Below are 20213 nucleotides of genomic sequence, written 5' to 3'. Positions count from 1 at the left end.
ATCACTCTCTACACACTCTCTGATGATGGAAGAGCACTGCTAAAAGCACAGCAAAGAAAGCTGTCTCTAAGGGCCCTGTATATCCAACAGCTAAAGGACTGAGTGCAGCTCCTTTTATGGCTGTTGAATTAAGAATTTCAGAGAAATTCTTAATCTATCCTAGCAATTTCCATTTTCCTTTTGCTCTACCTCTACCAATCTTTCTCTGCATGGTTCATGGACCACAAACATGACAAATCGACGATTTCTTCTTTTTCTGCGCAGGTATTTGTAATCGATATGTCAAAATTGCTAGGAAGGGAGAGCGCATGACAAGTTTGGATGACACAGCCCATCATGAATTTCCCAGAACAACCATCTACACATGATTTCTCCATAACACCCAGAGTGGGAAAACAAAGGGCACTCTAAGAGAAAGGATAGACCACATCCATAAGAGATGATCGCAGGTGACGCCGAGAAACAAGAGTTTGTGAGCAGTGCTGCATAAAGATTCTCAGGGGTCAAATATGATTGAGACACACCATCCACAATTCATATCCAGGAACCAGCCCATGGCTGCCAAACACAGTAACCAAGTGTTTCTTCTTTCTTCCTCCTTCTCCAGCCTACTCCACACAAAAGGAGCACAGTCATCTCCAAAGAGACTGGCCGGCCCAATGTGTTCACCATCTTAAACATATGAAAAAGATATTTTAAGGAAAGCAATATATCAAGACACAAATCCAGAGACAGCAATTTAAACCAATACACTTCCACAGGCACTGGCACTTTCCAAATCTTAGTCCCCTTGGAGCAAATACAAAAGATATAATAGGAAGTCTGAAGCAAAACTAACCAAAACTTTGTTTACAAAAGTTTGTAACATTAACTGGAACAGGACAATGAGAAATAAGTCCAACTCTGAATATGGCTAAAACAGTCTCAAATATGAACACTTAGAGAAAAGATTTCTACCAGACATTTATAAAGTCTCTGTAAAAGTCAGGACTCAGTCAACCATTTACACAAATACACTACAGTTTCAGAAAAGCAAAGATGGCTGGCCAATAACTTCTGGCACAGCTCTTATACTGCAATGAAAAAATTTTCCAAATGGTTGTTTACATGGTAGATATTCCTCTGTGCAAATATTTTGCAGGAAATTTTTTTCCCTTAGTCAACCCCTGTGGCTGATTTCAATAATTAATATCAGGCTGAAAGACAGGTTCAAACTTCAGCAAACTCCTCTGCTTCTCAGTTTAGGCAAAACCTTTTATGTGATGCACTGGTGCTGAATGGATGCCTTGTTGCAGGATGCTGACTGGGTCTGTTTCACAGATACCATTGCAACTCTGGTTGCAATTGTTCAGAAAACTTCCCTGAAAATGGGTTGCAAATAACAGAAATTGGAGAGCAGGGCAGGGGTGGATAGGTGTATTTTTAAACATGCATTTAAATAAACTTCCATCACAGTGCAAGATTTTGATGGGACTAAAGAAAACTTGCATCATGTAATGCTGTGAGATGCCTGGGTATTGGAGTAGCCTCCTGAAAAACACCTGTAAACATGTATCCCCCAAAAAACCATTTACTGGGCATCTTCAGAATCAAAATTATTTCCCTCATATCTTTGGCCAACACACTAGCTGCTTTGGAGCTTAGAACCAAGACCCAAAATTATCATCAGAAGCTTGAAAGCAATGAAAAATAAAGATAGCATTGTAGGGAAATATGCAGAACAATTATGGATTAAGAAGGTCTTAAAGACTTGAATATTTATCAATCCTCTAAAGTTGTGGTTATAGAGAAATGAAGTCTGAAAAGGACATATAGACATCAGTAAGAGAATTATATAAAGTGGAGGAAAATTTCAAAGTACTGAAATCTTTAATTAGACCAGGGAAACTAGAATTCAGCTTCCTAAGCTCCTTCTGTGAGACAAGAAAATTTTAAAAAAACAACCCCAACACTAAAGAGATGAAACAAACTAGTAGTCAAATATTTAGGTAAGTATAGTAACAAATTATTTCCCCATTACCAGAGAGAAGATTGTGCATCTTGCACCTCTCCAGGTTAAAACCAGTTTGCTTTTTCTGAAGTTTTTGCAACTAGAACCACCAAATAAACATTGAAAAACAATCACTCACTACCAGCACCACCTCCATCCTCAGTTCCTAAGGATGGCCCTACCAACATGAGAACTCCATAAAGAAAGCTTCCTTATACATGTATTGTTTAAGTATTGTTAAGATTTAAATCTCCTACTCTACACACTTTGGACAGGACCTTGAGGGTCTGTTGAGGCACTGGGTCACAGACTGTTGCAGAGCAAAAAGAAAAGTTTCTAAATGGAACCCACTCCCCCACAACATTTAGTACAACTTTTACATCCCATTGGGTTCTCCCTCCTTCTGTAACAACTACAGAGCCTGGTATTTCTGAAGAAAACATTTACAACACAATTGGAAAAGGGCTTCTATCAGCTATGTGACACAGGAGTGTAGTTCCATCTAAGCTTAATCTACTCCAATCTACTAGTGAGCAAGTTGCAGCTGTGGGACTGCACATATGGGTGCTTCAGACTATGCTGAAGCTGAACTATATACCCTGGCTCACTAGGTATACAGTTTTAAAGAGGAAAATATACTTAATTCCATTTGCAATAAAGTGTTCCCAAGAGACAAGCTATGGTTGAAATGTTGACTGATGGCCCAGATCTTAGGCTTTTGAGATAATTTGGAGAGGGTACTGCTTCTGAAGAATTCAAAGGAGAGAATGTTTTTCCTTTTTTTTCTCCTGAAGCTGATGAGTCAGAGGGAAGTAGAAGATATATTAACTCGACTGAGTTCTCATTGATTTACACCTCACAGCTGACCCTAAAAGGTGGATATCTCCAAGTGGATTTGGCAGCCTCAGGCTGAAATAGTATGAATTCATCTGGAAAGAGCATTTTGAAAAATATTAACAAGAAATCACCTTCAAAGAGAGTTTTCTTATTTTCTGTCTCTGTAGAAACAGACGATATTTACAGGTCCTAGTGGTAAAGTGATATAAAATATAAATATGCAAGCAGTCATAGCCTGGTTTATTAATATGAAAACTTCCCAATACCTCTACATTTCTTCCTCTAAGAGAAACATTTAATAATAGCATTTGCCATAGTTGTCTAAAATATTATCTCCTGTATAAATCTACCAGATTGACAGAAAAGGCAGCTCTTCAATTTATTTCAGGAACTGTAGACATATTTGAAACTTTAATATGTACTTAAGGTTTTGTTTTTTTTCCTCTGTGTAATTCTCTGGTATTTCCCTAGCTTGTTTAAAAACTGTTAGCTCCCAGAACTACCAGAATCTTCACAAAGAGATTGTTTTGTTTTGGTCTGATTTTTTGGGGTGGTTTTTTTTTTTTGGTGGGGGTTTTTTTTTGGTTGTTGTTGTTTTTTGGTGGTTTTTTTTTTCTTTGAAGTCAGTATACTCCAAATCAGTTGGAATACCAATTGCATATAGCCCAATATTTTAGGATTTATTTCTAGCAGGCTGATACAATAGATCCCTGAAATATTAATTTTCATTAAAAACTGCTACAGCAGAAATTCAAACTCAAAACAAATTATGCAATACTTAGTAGTGACACCATTTAATAAGCTTAAGTTCTATTTCTTTCTGTATACTTTCCTGCACCAAAATCAGGCAGAAATACACAATATCATCAGTAGATAGCAAAATACACATGACAACATTTTACCAAATTTTTATGCATACTCTGCTTGACAATAATAATGGAGAGAAAAGGTCAAATTCAAATAGATTTCCCACTGCATATTCTGTTGATATTTATCTCCTTTTAATATCTAGGCTAAATTACATAGTAGGTTATCTCACACCATGGAATCATTGATAACATGAGTTATTTTCCTGCATAAATACTGACTACAATGACAGCGTACCTGCAGTCATCCCACACAAGTCATTGTGCATTCTGAATTATTGAACATACTGTTCTCCTTACAAATGTTCTGTCAGTAGCTTTAACAGGAGAACTTCTCCTGAAAGGGAAGAAACGCCCTCTGAATAAGGATAAACTAAGGCAGGGCTGGAAGTAGCCTCAAGATCCACAAGTCTGGCCTTCAGTAGGACAGGAAACTCATGTAGATTGTCTCTGACCAATACCAATATTTTTTTACTCTATTTAGCATGAACTGAAGGAGATTCCACACTCTTCCTTGGTAAGCTATTCCATAAACTCATTGGTTTATGAGTCTCACCATTTTACAGTGGTTTCCTCCTTTGTCAGCAACATCTACAGATTATTTATATTTTCTCCTAGTACTACTGGGGTGTGGGGAAGCAATTCCCATCTTTTTATTAGGGATTTGCATATCTTGCATAAGATATCATCTCTTTTTAAACTTGCCAGAGTGGAATTCTTTCATTATTTTCACTGTTTTCCAAACCTGATGGATTTCTTTTCTTCTGGAAATCCTTCACTGTAGCTAAGTATCAAGGATGATACTTAGAGCTTCACACACTGCTCCAGCTGAGAGTTTTATTCACATCAGAGAATAATAATTAACTCCCATGTCCTACAAGCAAAACTCCTGATACTTCATTTCAATATAAGACCTGGGATTTTACTACTACAAGAAAAGGAAAAATGTTTATGTGACCTTTTATTTTGTCTAGCCATGTGGCTGACAATCTGCTGCCATCCTCCACTGCAGTACCGGTGATTAGCTGGTTCATCATTTCTCAAAGTTTATTCTGTTGTTTTCCTGTCATATTTAATATATACCCAACACAGTTAAATCTAGAGATGTTCTAACTGTATGCTGCATTCTAACAACAAACCTAAATTTTAAAGCATTAGATAGAGCTGTACCAATTTGAGAGAAAACCACAGAGTGTGGGGTGGTAGACAGGATCAGCCAGTTGCACATGTACTCATCAGCAGTTTCACCTGGGCAATGGCACTGGCCATTTTGCTCATATCACATAAGGGGATATCAGGATTCTTATAGAGTAAAACTACACAGGCTGCTCTGTTTCTTTATCCATTAGATGAGCGTTTTCCACTGAAGAAAAGAAACAGATTTTTTGACACACTTTGCTCTTGTCAAATTCATCTAGTTGTTTTCTTCTTATTTCATTATCCTCTAGGTTCTATAAATTGTTTCATAATTCATTTAGAGCATGGGTTTTTTTCCCTAGCACTGCACATTCTGCTAATTTTTTCTTCACCCTAAACTACATTTTCTAGATACTGTTTATTCTTCTTCAGTCCCCTAGGATCTAACCTGTCCTCCATCATTTCTCAAAAGTAATTAATGATTCAAAAAGTGCCTCTTTCTTATTTTAAGCCCTTGAAGATAAAAAGACATTACAGTTTCCCAATTAAAAACCACCAAGTTAATGAAAGAATCTCAAAACTGGTCTTTCTCTGCCTCTATTAAAAATTAATGCATTAGAAAGCTAATTACAATGTATCTTTTTTCTTTCAAAACAAATGCTATCATTTGTTTGAAGAGTGATGGATGCTTTCCTTTATTTCCCTTATATTTCCATGAGTCTTTTCATCTTTTTTGCCAATTAGGCAGTTCACAGGCTACTTTGGTTCTCTGCATTATGTATTCACTTATGCTATTCCTTTTTTATTGTCTTTAGCCCTTCTTCTGCTCCTCAGATCCAATCCAGATGCAGAAAAAAAATTTGAGTACACAAAAAATAAAGTACCTTCTCAGTCATTATTGATTAAATTAGAGAAGCAATGGAAGAAGGGTGAATGGCCACAAACTCAAAAAGAGTACGCAAAATATATTGAAAGTATAATCAAGAAATGAGGACCACAGGAAGCACTGCAGAAATATTGAAAAGACCCAAACGAAAACCAAACAACCAACCAGAAAAGCCACAAAATAAAAGAGAACCAAACAAACCTAAAATAACAAAAAAAAACAACCTCTGCATATGCTTTCACATCCCTACTTCTGCACTAGTATAAATCGCCTCTGTTTAACATATTCCATTTTCTCATAACATATTTAGAGAAGGTATGAAGAGAGAGCTTTATTACTTAGCCATTTTTTCCCAAGAGATCCTGCCTGTCATTTCCAAAAGACTGATTTTCCCAAGCTTATTAACTTCGCTCCGCCACTCTGTTCCTTTCTGTGGGGCTGTGAACACTGTCATTTCAGAAACCCTTCCAACACCTTAATAGGTCACTTTAACTTCTCCCTGCGTTCTCCCTGTGGAGTGAGAATATAACCTAAAATAGTCACATTCTGTACCTCCTCCACCTTCTGAAACAAAAGCCTAACTGTCAGCATAGCTTTACAGTTCCACTCCGGCTTGCTGTGACCTGTCAGGCTGTTTTCCCTCAATAAATGAAGTATAACATTGTCATTAGCTTCTGTGCTTTGGATAGCTCTTCAAAGTTCTCAGGAGCAGACATATGAAAAATAGAGGAACTTCTTGTTCTTCTAATGCTTAACCAATGACATTGTGGATTTGAGTAAGTTTGAAAAGCAGCCAAAGTCTTGATGAGCTATAATAAGTGGAAAAACTTGCAGTTTAGTTAGACAGACTTTTCCATTTTTACTCATGCTGATAGTACTTTATTCCATAAGTAATTGCATTGATTTAGCTCATTACTCCAGGTTTAGGGATAAACAGTGCCAGAAAGAAAACTTTGGCTGAAATAACAGGAGGAGGGAGGAGCGTGTGAAATCAGTGACACAACACTTAACTTTACATTTCTTAATTAAACAGTTCTCTCTGTAGCTGCAATTATGGGACTTGCAATTTAAGACTGTAAAACCACGTTAATGATTTATTCATGTCCAACGAGTAATTTAAACTGCTTAGATTAAGTATTTTTAATAAAATACAAATAGAGGATGAAAACGCATCAGATAAAGCAAACCAAGATGGATAGCTACTGCTATTTACATAAAAGTCTGCAGCAGCACAGTTGACAAACATGTGTAACAGACAATATTTAATTAACAATTTAATTGGGGAATACAAATGTACACTAGGGAATTCAAAGGTAGGATTTTCTTCAGTGTTACTTGACTCTCATAAAGTATAAGAGAACAGAGATCAGCTAGGTACCAGAATGACATATATATTAGGATACACTGGAGACATTCTTGTCCTTCACAACCCAATTCCTACAAATAAAAAATAAATAGAACACTGTCTAAAATGTTTATCTAAAATAAAAAAAAAAATTTGAATGCTCTTACTATAAAAGAAGTCGGAACCAGTTTCAGTGTGGACATGAAAGTCCTCGAAATTATAAGGAAATCAATACTCTACAAACTAGAAGTTTTACAGGTGTCTTCCTCAAAGCTCACACATAACTCAAATATTAATTTCAACCCAAAAAGATAATTTCAATTGTATACATGATATAAAAAAATAGAAGCAGAAGACTGTGTAATCTTAGGAGTATAAAAACTCCCACTGGAGGAGCAGCAGTGAAGCAGCATGAAGTAAAAATGCTAAGGTGCAGATGTCAGTGTAGGCAGGTGGTTGAGAAAGAGAAAAGAACAAGAAAAAGCTGCTGATAATGAAGAACACTTGGTCTGAAGCCATACCTATGCATCAAGTCTAACTAGGGAAGTCTGCAGTTTACTTCAGTGTTTGTTACCAGGACCAAAGGGGCAGCGCCCTCCGTCTGTGTGCAGATCCTATTGCACTACAGCTGCCTGTGACGATTTTGCTCACAAAGAACAGATATTCTCTGCTGCCAGGACATGGCAACAGCCACTTCACATTTGTTCTCTTGCCTGAGGGCGCAGCTGACATAGGAAAAGCCTCAATACAGTAAATGCATGCATCATACCATGAAGAGGAACCATGGGTGCGCCAGGAATGCTGGAAGCTACATTCGTAGCTTGCTCTTGAGACTTATATGGAGCAACATGGAAAAGCAGCAGAAGCAAGCTGAGTCAAACATTTTGGGCTAGAAATAGATCATGGACTAATGGCTGCTCCTCCCTGTTCTCCAGGTTCTATAACACATTAAAGCAACTTTAACGACCTACTGTGAGAGACTAAAATGTTATGATTAATCAATTAAATATTGTTACAAAGGACTTTTTGCCCATTATAACAAAACAGTACAAAGAAGCTGCAACCACCAAAGACCACCCTTGCCTAGATCTGCCTCCTTTCTGGGACTGTGGACTGTGAATTAAGCCACCTAAGAGGACTTGAGATAAGATAAAAGTGACACTACTGTCCAATTATCTCAGGTCTGGGGAGAAGTAAACAAGACTGAAGGAGAAGAATGTATTCACAAGCCACACCCAGCAGCTGTCCTGAATGTTATCTCTGGCTGCGCTCATGGTACGGGAGTCCATAGCCCACAGGCTCCTCTGCTGAGGCCAGGTTTGCACGCACTTCACCCCCCCCAAGATGGGGGAGGAGATGTTGTGTAGGGAACTATTTGAACTACTTACCAGAAGTAAAAAATATTTCCTTATTTTCAGTCTTGGACAGCAGAACTTGAACAGATAATATTCAGAGCATAAAGTTCTCCATCAACATAAGCTAATCATCAATAAGAGTACTCTCAAACACAGGACAAGGGACCAAAGCAATTGTGTCAGAATTTATAAACATCTTCCATAGGTTAATGAAGCTGTTGGAACTTGTTGCACGTGACAGAAACAAGGGCCAAGCTAAATCCTTTTTAATTTTTAAGGTCTTAGAAGTAGGGAACATTAATATTGACAGACATTTGAAGAACAATAGGGCTATTTAAGAAAATGTTTCCCTTAGATTCATACACACAGGCTTTGACTTGTACATCATACATAAAGTAGAGCACATTAACGAGCTAAGCTGATAGACTGCTTTTTAAGACAGCCATCATCTTTCACTGATACAACCACACTGTTGCATCTAAATTTCAATAAAAACAAAAAACCCCCACACTTAGCTAGCCCATACTGTAGTAAGCCATCATATTTTCACTGCATGATCAAGTATAGCACAGAAATTCCTGACTTAGCAGAGTCAGTGTTGACAGTGTTCCAAACAGACATTCTTAACTTGTGGTGAAGCTAATTATCCCTTTAAGAGGCAATAGCACTTGTGACTCTTTAGAATTCTAGGATGCATATTTCTACAACCTGTTTTGGAATAAAATTCAAACCAGGCATCCACAACATCCGTAACATAGAAAATTTGAATGGGCAAAATTAGAAGATCCACAGAGAACAAGAAGCTTAAACACCTTTTGCCTACTACTATCAACTAAATTCAGAGCATGTTTCAAATGCAGACTGCGTTTTGAGTCTCAGCTAACTTCCACCTCAAATACAGACTGCTTTTTAAGTCTCAGATAAATTCAACCTTGTAGTAGTTATATTAAGAGACCTACTGAAATAAAACACTCCACTTCCAAGTGAATTTAAATAGTCTGAATTTAGAATTCATTGAATTTAAATTGCTGACAGAATTTTCAAAATAAGAATAAAATTAAAAAAAAATACAGTGGGCATCACTGCAGTTACTTTGCATACACAACTACCAGGCATAAATGTACTCTTTCAAATTTACTAGTAATCAAACCTGAATTGGGGTATCAATACAGGCTGAGGGATGAAGGGATGGGGAGAAGACCTAGGAAGAAGGACACAGGATTAATAATGGATAAAAAGCTGGACGTGGGCCAGCAATGGGCACTATCAGCCCAGAAGACCAACATACCCTGGGCTGATCCTAAGCAGAGTGGCCAGCAGGGTGAGGGAGGTGATTCTGCCTCTCTGCTCTCCTCTGGTGATACCCCACCTGGAACACTGCATCCAGTTCTGGTGTCCCAGCACAAGACATGGAATTGTTGGAGTCCAGAGGGGAGCCACAAGACTGATCAGAGGGGTTGAATACTTCTCCTGTGAAGAACACCTCTCTGTGCTGAGAGAGGTTTATCATGGAGAAGGCTCTGGGGAGACCTCATTGCAACCTTTCAGTGCTTAATAAGAATTTTAAAAGATAGAGACAAATTTTTAGCAGGGTCTATGGAGGTAGAACAAGAGGTAATGAATTAAAAAAAAAGAGGGCAGGTTTAGACTAGATATAAAGAAGAAGTTCTTTACTCTGGGGGTGATAAAACACTGCAACAGGTTGCCCAGAGAGGTGGTAGATATCCTACCCCTGGAAACATTCAAGGTCAGGTTGGATAGGGCTTTCAACAACCTGATGTACTGGACCATGTCAGTGCTCATGGCAGGGAGGTTGGACAAGATGATCTCTAAAGGTCCCTTCCAACCCACACTATGCTATGATTATGTAGTCTGGTAACAGTTAACTTCCTAATTGTTGGCCTTTGCTCAAGTCTCACATTCTGAAAACTGATTGCTCTCCATATCTTTTCTCCCATGAGAGTTCTGTGGTTCTCCCCTACTGTTTCAGAGGATACCATAAGTCAGTGGATTTTATATGAACAAGACAGTGGTGTTTACTTGCATTTTTTTTGTGGTTGGTTCTAATAGAAAGCTGGCTGGTCCTCCACCCTGCATTTATTCTTTGTCTGTTTTCTAAGAATGCCTCACAGCAGAGGACAAAAAGCAAGATAGGTGAGCCACAACTAACCTTCATGTTAATTTCCATGAGTCTTCTTCTCCTACTTCTCATAAGGTCTCTTCAAACTTCCTTGAGGCTTGACAGCTGTACAAAAAACTTGAAATACATATATTAGTGCCTACACTACTTCACCAACCAAATGATGAAAAATTCTGTACCATTTCTGTTGCCTCTGGAATGTTACTTCAACACTCCAGAGCAGGGTACTACAGCAATTTAGCTAATGATCCTGTTGGGCTCAGTGACTCCTTCTGTCACTACCCTTCTTAGGTTTCCACAAGTGTGAATGGAACTGCCAGACTCTGCAGCAAAAGCAGTCACCACTCCCTGTTTACCTACAAAGGTTTTTATTCATTTGGCTGTTCACACATAGACCATACTATTCTTAAACCATACGTTGAATGGCATGCTATAAGTCAACACAAGGGTATCATTTATATTTTTCAGAGTTTGCTACTTATGAAAATATTCATACATCAAATTTCTCATTTAGCATCCTCCAGAGATGTTCAATAGTGTTGTCCTTTGCTGCTGGGTATGTCAGAGCGTAATGGGAGTATGTACGCATTAGTAAAATGGCTATCTACCAAAAAACATTAATAAACCTTCAATCAGACATCACACTTCTCTAACAAAAAACATACTTTGAAGCCTTAGTTGTTAGTTAAAAGCCTTAGAAATTACAAAATCTACAATGAGCTTTGCAGTACAGCAATGCAATTTGCTTGTTTTCCTCCCTCTGTGGTTTCCTCATGAATTGCCTGGCATTTGAGAAATACCATAATGGTAGCAACAGCAGGAACACATTTTGTTTTGTTCTTTTCCTGAAAGCTATTCATTCCTCAGACACAGATTCACAGCTAAATTTCTATTTTACTCATAACACCATCAAATGGCAAAAAAATGGCATCGTTCCATGAAATTTTTGAAAATATGAATCATCTTTTTCCCAATGTTCCCAACAAAAAATTTGCCAAGACACAAAAAAGTTGTAGACAATCCTGTGTTTCAGGTCTAACACACATTTGTGTATGTTCTGGAGCAGTCTGGATGTGCTACAGTGATACACCAACAGTTTTAACATATTAAACATGAATAGGCCAGTTTGTATATTACATATTAATAACAGGAAAAAACAAGGGAGACCATTGTATGCTAAGCAAGTCTAGTAAATATTAGTAAAATAACTAGCTCCTTGGAGCATAATTGGCAAGGTAATTAAAATATGTAATATTACTTGGTATTTCTATATTATAACTCATCAGCCATACAAATAAGCATGTACCATATTGCCTTAGGGCCATCTTTGAGACAGAAATTCTTAGATACCCGAAGAGCATATGCCTACTTTCTGTGACTCTACTTTTTTCACGTGTCATTCTGTGTTCAACATCCAGCTCTAACTCCATTAATCTAAATTATCCCAGAACTATTATTTAGTGACAGAAGGAAGGTAGATTTTCATTAAGACCACCTTCCTCTCCTAAAGTGTCAATGAAGATAGTGAAAGGTAAATGGCCGAGTTAAATCATCTCTAATGGATAAAAATACATTTAACTTTTTGTATTTCCTGCTGAAGAATATTAATTTAAATGAACCAAGAAATATTAATGTAAATATGCTGAATATTCATTGAAATATAAAATATTAAAATAACATTCTTACTTCATTTTTTAAAATGTTAGTGTAAAAGACATTTCTAAAAATAAATGATGATGGTGTCCAAATCAGTTCCAAAACGTTACTGAGATTAATGGTGAAACCATTTATCAGTGTCTGTGTCCCTAAACAGTTCCTTCCCACATTTGCTCAAATAACAAGTAGAACTGAATGGAAAATTGTTCCTCTGCCGTACTTACACTTACTAGGAGTTACGTATGGTATCTCAGAGTGAAAATCCTCTCTATTAAAATGTTATTTAAATAAAAATGCCAAAGGAACATTTTGGTCTCCTTAGAAAAGATGAATCTCTTAGCTAAATGTGCATCTTTTGACATTCTTTAAAAATTTCCTTATTTTCCAATATTTCTTTTTATTAGCTTTTGAATCTTGTCAGTCAAGTCTGGCTTCATGGTCCCCACAGCATTCATGGATTATTAGAAGTGCTTCTGGATTTGGTGCAAAAAGGCATTGAAAATGTGTGCACCTTAGACTGTTTCTGTGTTGATGATACTGTAATGACATTATTACATTTTTAAGAAGTCATCAATGCTTAGGCTGCAATTGATCAATTTTATTTTTAGGTCATATTCAGCTGCAAAGAAAAAGAATAGGAAAAAGCCCTAAAGACTCATTTGAGTGTTTCTTGCTAAAACCAAGATGAAGCAGAAACAGTTTATCATGCAAAAACTGTATCTCATACTCCAAGAAGTTCATTGGAAAGGAAACCATAAGCCCTGGTTTAAAATTAGGCTAAAATCTTCACAATCACTGCAGCATATTAAATATGGGTTTCTGAGATACCAAGAAATAGATAAAGAATGATGAGTCTGGCAAAAACACCCCAAACATAAAACTCATTTTCATTCCTTCTCTGAACACTCTTAAATAGGCAGAGAATATCTAAATCTATTGTTTCTGTAAATCACTATGATTAGTGAGAATGCAGTGAAATACACAGATATACAGCCACATTTTTCTTCTTTTCCTTCTGCAAAAAAACCCCAAAAACAAAAACAAAAAAAAACCTGCAAAAAAAACCCACATAAAAAAAAACCCACCAAAAACTCTCAACCCAAATGACAAAAGAATCTTGGACGACACCCAAAAGAGAAGAAAATCAAATCTGTGTTTATTTTGTAACATATTTGTATCATACAAGTAACCTGAGAGAGCAGCTCAGATAAAGCTTATAAAAGAGTTAATTACACACTGTTAGCAAGCAGTCTCAGTCTTACAGAAAAATTCTTGAAATATTGGGAAAGATTAACAAGACAGGATTCAATAGGTTTTCATAGAGGCTATGAAAGACACATACATGGATGACCTGCTAAGATTTCCTCCACGGAGTTCAACTGTTATTCTCTCCATATTGCCATTTTCTTTCCCCTTCTCTTTCTCCCTAGAGGATTTTCTGTATCATTCTCATTCCTCCATGGACTTCATACCTCCATGTGAAACAGAAAGACATTGTTCTTCCTGCTACCCAAGCAATTCTTCAATGCAAGCTTCCTTACCAGCTCAGATTTATCAGCATGCTAGCCAAAGTTAACAAGCCTACATTTTAACATCTCCAGACCCAGCCTGGGTTTGAGTGTCAGTGCAAAAGGCATGCAAGGACCAAGAAGGAAGCTTGACTGTGAATGAAACTTGAGTAGTTTCTGAATTGTACTTCCCTCATCTTTCTGGACAGGACCTGTTTCTCACTCCAAGATTTATCTTAAATTTTATTTTTTTAAAGTAGCGATATTGCCTCTTATTTATAAGGCATCATAAATCATTCAGCTGTCAGCACATCACAAAGTAATAAGAAAGCACTGAACTAGTCAACCTGCATCAAAAGCCTTCTTTGTCTAGTGCTCAATTGTCACTGCTATTGTAAAGTCAGGACAAGTCCCTAACACGGACCTTTTAACAGAAAATGCTTTACTTTTCCACCAGATGCTACAAAGAATCAGATGATTGTTCTGAATGCTCACAAGATGACTATACCATGGCTGTTTTAAAAGGGCATTTCCAACCATGGAACAATAAAACAAGTTTATAATTTTAGGGTAATGTGTATGTGAGCAAGCTTTTCTGAGTTCATCTGAGTTGAATTAATGTTGACTCTTTCAGAATATCACTGTACATGAGAAATCCAAAATAAGTATTTACTTAGACATTATATAACTTCACTGTTTACTTTGGGTATCTATTTGAAGTAAATAGAGGTGCTCCCTCTAAAAAGAAAACTTCTACAAATATAGACCTCAAAAATTCAAACATAATAAGTTATACTAAATATTCACAACAATTTAAAAAAGCTGCAGAAAGGAATGAAACCACACAGACTCACATTCACAAACACACACATGCATCCTGAGGGGGAGCTACCCCCTCAGGGTATGCACTCCAGTTTGCACTCCTAAACAACATATTATTTTCACACAAGAAACAGATCACTCCTTGCAAGCCTTCCAAAAAATACCATTTTTTGGCTCATTTCAGAACCAAATTAGATAAGTATGCTTAAAGTATTTGCCTTGACGTTGGAGTTTGTTGAGTGTACCTTTTATGAGACAGTTATCAGAAAAAAAAGACTTTCATTTTAAAAAATGAATCTTTAGAAAAATATTTGACCCCTGATATTGGGCATTATAAGCTAAGAATGACGGGAGTTTACTTCTTAGTATGTGAAGGAGCTCCTCCTGCTTATTTAGTCTGACCATGAAGGCTGTGATCTGGCTGCTAAGCAGTGCCAAATGCAGTCTTTTGCTTCTGGAGGACTTCCATTGAATACAATACAATACAATATCCTTTCCTGTAATTTCCTTAAAAGTATTTATTAATCTTGTGTCAAGAGGCGCCAGTATCAAAGAGGTAAGTGGCAACATGCAGCAATATCAAGCTGTATAAAGTCAATCCCCAGTGCTGAGTTATAAAACCTTTCTAATATGCAGGATGAACAGACTATTCCTTGAGATTACTATTGACACATTATTTCCAAAAAAAAAAGGATGATAGATCACTTCCATAATTATAGACACCTGACTTTAATCAACAGCAGGCAAATTTCATCCAGACTAACGCTGAAGTTCCCATTCAATCATAAGAGCTGTCATTTCACTTGAAAATTACTATGGATTCCATGATAAATAAAGCATCATGGGGAAGATCCATTAAACTTGACAAATTCAAGAGGAGTGCCAAGAAAACAACACAAATCAATATTTGATATTTATCAGTTTGACAAAAAGCATGTGATAGAAGGTACAGAAGAGGCTCATGAACACTCATTTCTTGATCCATTTTTTTCTTAAAAGCAGAGACATATAATAACTCATCCTCAAATGTCATGTACAAGAAGATAATACTTGAGAAGAAAATCTAAACGATATGGCCTACTCTCAGCAGAGTCAGGTATGTCTGTGTTTTTGCCCTGTGTTTAATATCTTCTCAGTTTTGGCAAATAGCAGCAAGATCAGACCTCAGTGCATCTGCTGTCTATGATTCAGATGGCAGACTGTGTGAACTTTGCAAAGGGCAAGTCAAAGCCAAACACTACAGCATCTATTAGGAGTGTTTTGCTGATGACTGTGAAGTACAAATAGCCTATTCGTAGACAGAGTGCTCTTAATCATTCCTCTGAAAGTGCAAAGCACTGAGCAATTTATGGGCCAAATCGTGACTGGCTTGTAAGTAGCATGAGGGCACAAAAGACCCTAAGGCTAAATAAACCAGCCTTGCTTTCAGCTTTGTGATCCTGAATATAGCCAGGATCCATAAACAAAGTTCTAGATATAAAAGTGATAGTTGATTAAAAGCCAAGGATTTTATACAAATAACCTTCTCCTTCATCAATGTCCCCTTTCTTTTCCTACCACTGTCCCAAGCTACAGTTAAATCTCCTGTTGCTGCTTTAAAAAGAGGAAAGAACAGAGATGCTCTTAGAATCATAGTATTGTTTAGGTTGGAAAAGACCTCTAAGACCATTCAGTACACCCTTTAATCCAACACTGCTGTATTCACCACTAAACCATGTCTCTAAGTGCTACATCCACATGTTTTTTAAACACTTCCAGGCATGATGGTTCTACCCTGAGCAGCTTGCTACAATGCCTGGCCAATCTTTTTGTTGAGGAGTTTCTCCTAATATCCAAGTTATCTCCTCCTGGCCTGTCACTTGTTACCTAGCAGAAGAGAACAGGCCCCACCTTGCTATAGCCTCCTTTTATGTGGTTATAGTGGATGATTAAGTATTCCCTGAGCCTCCTTCTCTCCAGGCTAAAAACCCCAGCTCCGTTAGCCACTCCTCATGAGACGTCTTCCAAAAGAGCAATGAAGTGGGGAACTTTGGGATGATGGACTCCACCACTGGCCCTGATAACCACTTAGACATCTCATACATTTGGACACTCTAAGATCCAACAAAACACAATGCTCTGCAGACAGCAGGTTCTCATGACTCAGCTGCTGTGGTCAGCAGTCCACTTCTGCAGAGTGGCAGAAATATGAAGGACAGGCACTGCTGTGGCTATCATCAGTCTTTCTCCTGCCTCTTCAGGGTGTAGAATGACCTACATCACTTCATACTTTATACGACAGCATGATGCAGTGGAATTAAAAGTGTCTAGTAAAAGCTGGGTGCACAGGTAATGTATGCACATGATGGTGTGATATAAATAGCCTGATGGTCTGATGGAATTTCATGTACTTAGGCCAGGAGGTACACTTAAGCACTTAAGCTTAGTAGCTGCACAGCCCTACTCACCCCAGTGCCACTCCTCAGTACCACAGCTTAGGTGCAGAGAAAGGACTGCAACATGGCAGGGTTGAGAGGAAAAAAGAAACTCCACTTGCCACATGCACTTCCTGGAGTTCTCAGTCAGACATGGGTGAAGATATTAGCAGTAAAATTTCAGAATAATGTTAAAGAAATACGCATATAAATTTGATTTTTCATAAAGTTATAGACAGTATTTCAATGGCTGAAAAATAGAAATATTCAGGTATTTTGAAAAACTATTAAGAAAGATGGAATGTTTACCATTACACAGCAAATGACCCCAAGACTGGAATTCGAGCCCAAACACAAGATGATCATTCTGAAATAGACAGCATGAAAAACAGATCATTCTGATCAACAAATAGGCTGAAGCTAAAAGTGCTAGGAAATTTCAAGACTTCCTGGAAAAGTTCAGGTGTGGCATCAGTGAAAGTTGGGCCACTGATTTCTTCTTAGACAGGATATTTTCCAGGAATTTATGGAGGAAGAATATTTTCTTAGAAGACATGAGAATGCAAACAGCAAATGTAAACAAAACAAATAAAAATGCCAGGGAAAAATCAGAAAAGCAGATGGTATATTAACAGTGTGGAATTAGGGTATTGCCTATAGCAGTTGCAGGTAGTGTTATTGATAGTTTTCTCTGAGTTCCACTAATTTTTGATTTTCAAGTCTTTAGCAGAGTCAACATCTCAGTAAAAGTTTTCCATTTACCTAAGTTTCATACTTTGTCTGGTGTAGTTAGCAAAAAGGCAAAAGATGAGGAAAAAAATCCCATGCAATTTAACAGAGTGTGAACTTGGGGACTCAGAAGTGGGACTATCCTGTGGTGGGTGGGATTCTCCCTCATGAGTTCCTCCAAGGCCTTTGTCAGTACAAAAGTGTCAGATCAGTGAAACACTCCAAGAACAAACTTGGAAACCAGTATACTTTGAAATTTAAAAACAATAAAAAAGATAAAAAATTAGAGGTATAAAAGATGGCACAGAGGGATTAGAGAAGGAAACTCTTCTCCAGAAAACTGAAAAAGTCTGGAGCTTAAAAACCCTCATTCTGCAATAGGCCACACTTATTTTTAGACTGAGATTTCAATTTCAACTAAATTCAATAATTCTTCTTTCACTATTTTCATGTTTATTTTAAAATTTTATAAATTTTTATCATAAAGGAATTAGTAGAACCATTTTCTATTTTCAAAGCAAAATATGAAACCTTTAAATGTTTTTCTAAACCAAGGATCTGTCAAAACCAAGGGGTTTTATAATAAGTTTTAGTCTCTGTGAGTCAGTGTTGTCTAAGAGCTGCATAGCAAAATGTTTTGCCAGCTCCACTTGGTCATGAAGGTTGCTTTGTGAAAAACCCCTAGTTTTACTGACTAAAGCCTAGATGAAGTCTCCCGCTCTTTCCATGTTGGAAAAAAATAAAAAAAGACTTAATAGTGGTAAACTCTGTGTGGTAAGAGTGGTAAAAATTCAGTTTTCATCCTACACCCTGCTCCAGTTATGCAAGACCTCTGAAGCACGGAAGTACTTCTCGAAACTGAGCATGAGCACAGGATTCTTTGCTGAGCTTAAAAACCACCCTTTGGGTGGATCCAAAGGTCAGAAAATTGTAAATATAGAGGTTTGAGCTGTCCATCAGCCCAAAGCGTCACAGTTTCACTGAGATACAGCACATACACTGCTTCAAAATGCTACATGTTTCTGAAATAAACACTGACAGTATTGATCTTTGAATATTGTTGATTAGCAAAGAGTTCAGTGAATGTCTGAGGGATGAAATTTTTCCTTTCTCCTGTCTCCTTTTAACTTTCCCACTATTCTTTACTTTTTTCCTTTATCCATTGCAAATGGGACAAATTAATGAAAGAAAGAAAATAAAACTCTTTTAATCTACCAGCGAGTCTCCAAGAATATCCTTTTGCACAAGTTAAAGATAGCCAACTTATTTTAATTATATTATATACATATATATATTTATATACATATACATATATATCTATCTCAAAGATATCACAAGAAAATAATCTTATTTTAATATGTTGCAAGATTATGCACTGTGTATAGTTGCTGGAAGATATCCTGTTCTTGATTGTGACAAACATTTTACTGAGTCAGCAGCCAGCAGAAATCATAGAGTTCAAGCAGGCATGGTGACAATACCTTACTGACAAACCCTGCTCCTTCTCCAAAACCATGTCACAGGAAGATCAATCACCTTGCCAAAATGTTGCTTTTTTCTGAATAGCACGAGTTTCATATAGAGCAAGCTGCTTTATCTGTCACTCTTTTAATTTAGCACAGCCTATTTGCTAAACTTGTAATTTAGCACAGAATAGCAGTACTCACCTCATGCAGAGCAGTGAATCTGTGGTCAAAATTTTACTTGGAAATTTTCCTCTGGAGAAACCATAACAAACTTTGTGTAACCGTAGGAACACTGGAAATGAATATAGGGATAGGTTTGTTATTTGGCACTCAAATGTTTTGGGGTTGAAAATGAAGCAGATCTGCAGAATATAGATTTGAGGTTGGCTTCTGTCTCATCAGCATGTTTCTCTTCAGCATTTTGTCATGGCTTCCTCAGGCAGCCAGGACGGAATGTTCTTTTACTAAAAATGATATACTACGTGTCAATCTAAGTATCCTTGTAAGAGCTTCTGTTGGAAGAATTTCCAGCAATATCTGCAGTTCTTTCATGTTCTCAAAGTCATTAATTGCCCATGACTTTCCAGTCCTCCAAGTTCCCTAGAAAGTGTAATATCAGCATATCTTGACCTTGAACTTCATAGGAAGACAAGAAGGTAAACGATTGTTCATCATTATTTGAGTAATCTCAGAGATTCAAGGAGTGAATCTTGTATGTTTCCTACCCTACCTCTTCTGGTATCCTGGCTTACAAAACCAAAATATTTATTGTAGCATTGAAAAAAAAAATAAACCAACTAAGTAAAGCAGAAGAGCATTCTAGTGTGCATTGTGAGAGAGCATTCCAGACTTTGGTTAAACATAGATTTACCACCCACATGAAGAGAATGTTTTAAATAGACTTGGCAATCAGCTTTTTTGCACCTCAAATTGAAAAAATATTTGAGGAAAATAGGTCAAACAGAGGAACTCCAACTTTTAGGCAGAAGAAACCTGCCATAAGCAACATTCTCCTGGGTATAATAACTTTTCAGTACATTTCACGGCCTCCAAAACAAGCTT

General features: G+C 37.2%; 1 long non-coding RNA gene across 8 annotated transcripts in view; it reads right to left on the bottom strand.

Moving 5' to 3' along the window:
* Positions 1 to 20213, bottom strand: part of LOC119697824 — a 43031-nt gene that overhangs the window by 15699 nt on the left and 7119 nt on the right. For 3 of the 8 annotated variants that reach the window (XR_005255944.1, XR_005255945.1, XR_005255946.1), the window contains one exon: positions 1234 to 19443. This is a non-coding gene — a long non-coding RNA (uncharacterized LOC119697824). Of the gene's footprint in view, positions 1 to 1233; positions 19444 to 20213 lie in introns of those variants that run through there. The other 5 variants (XR_005255950.1, XR_005255949.1, XR_005255951.1 and 2 more) reach the window with 5 other exon arrangements.

This window comes from Motacilla alba, chromosome 2, assembly GCF_015832195.1.
Source record: "Motacilla alba alba isolate MOTALB_02 chromosome 2, Motacilla_alba_V1.0_pri, whole genome shotgun sequence".
In the NCBI taxonomy this organism is placed as follows: Eukaryota; Metazoa; Chordata; class Aves; order Passeriformes; family Motacillidae; genus Motacilla; species Motacilla alba.
Note: the sequence above shows the minus strand (reverse complement) of the source record. Positions and strands in the feature narration are given on the sequence as shown.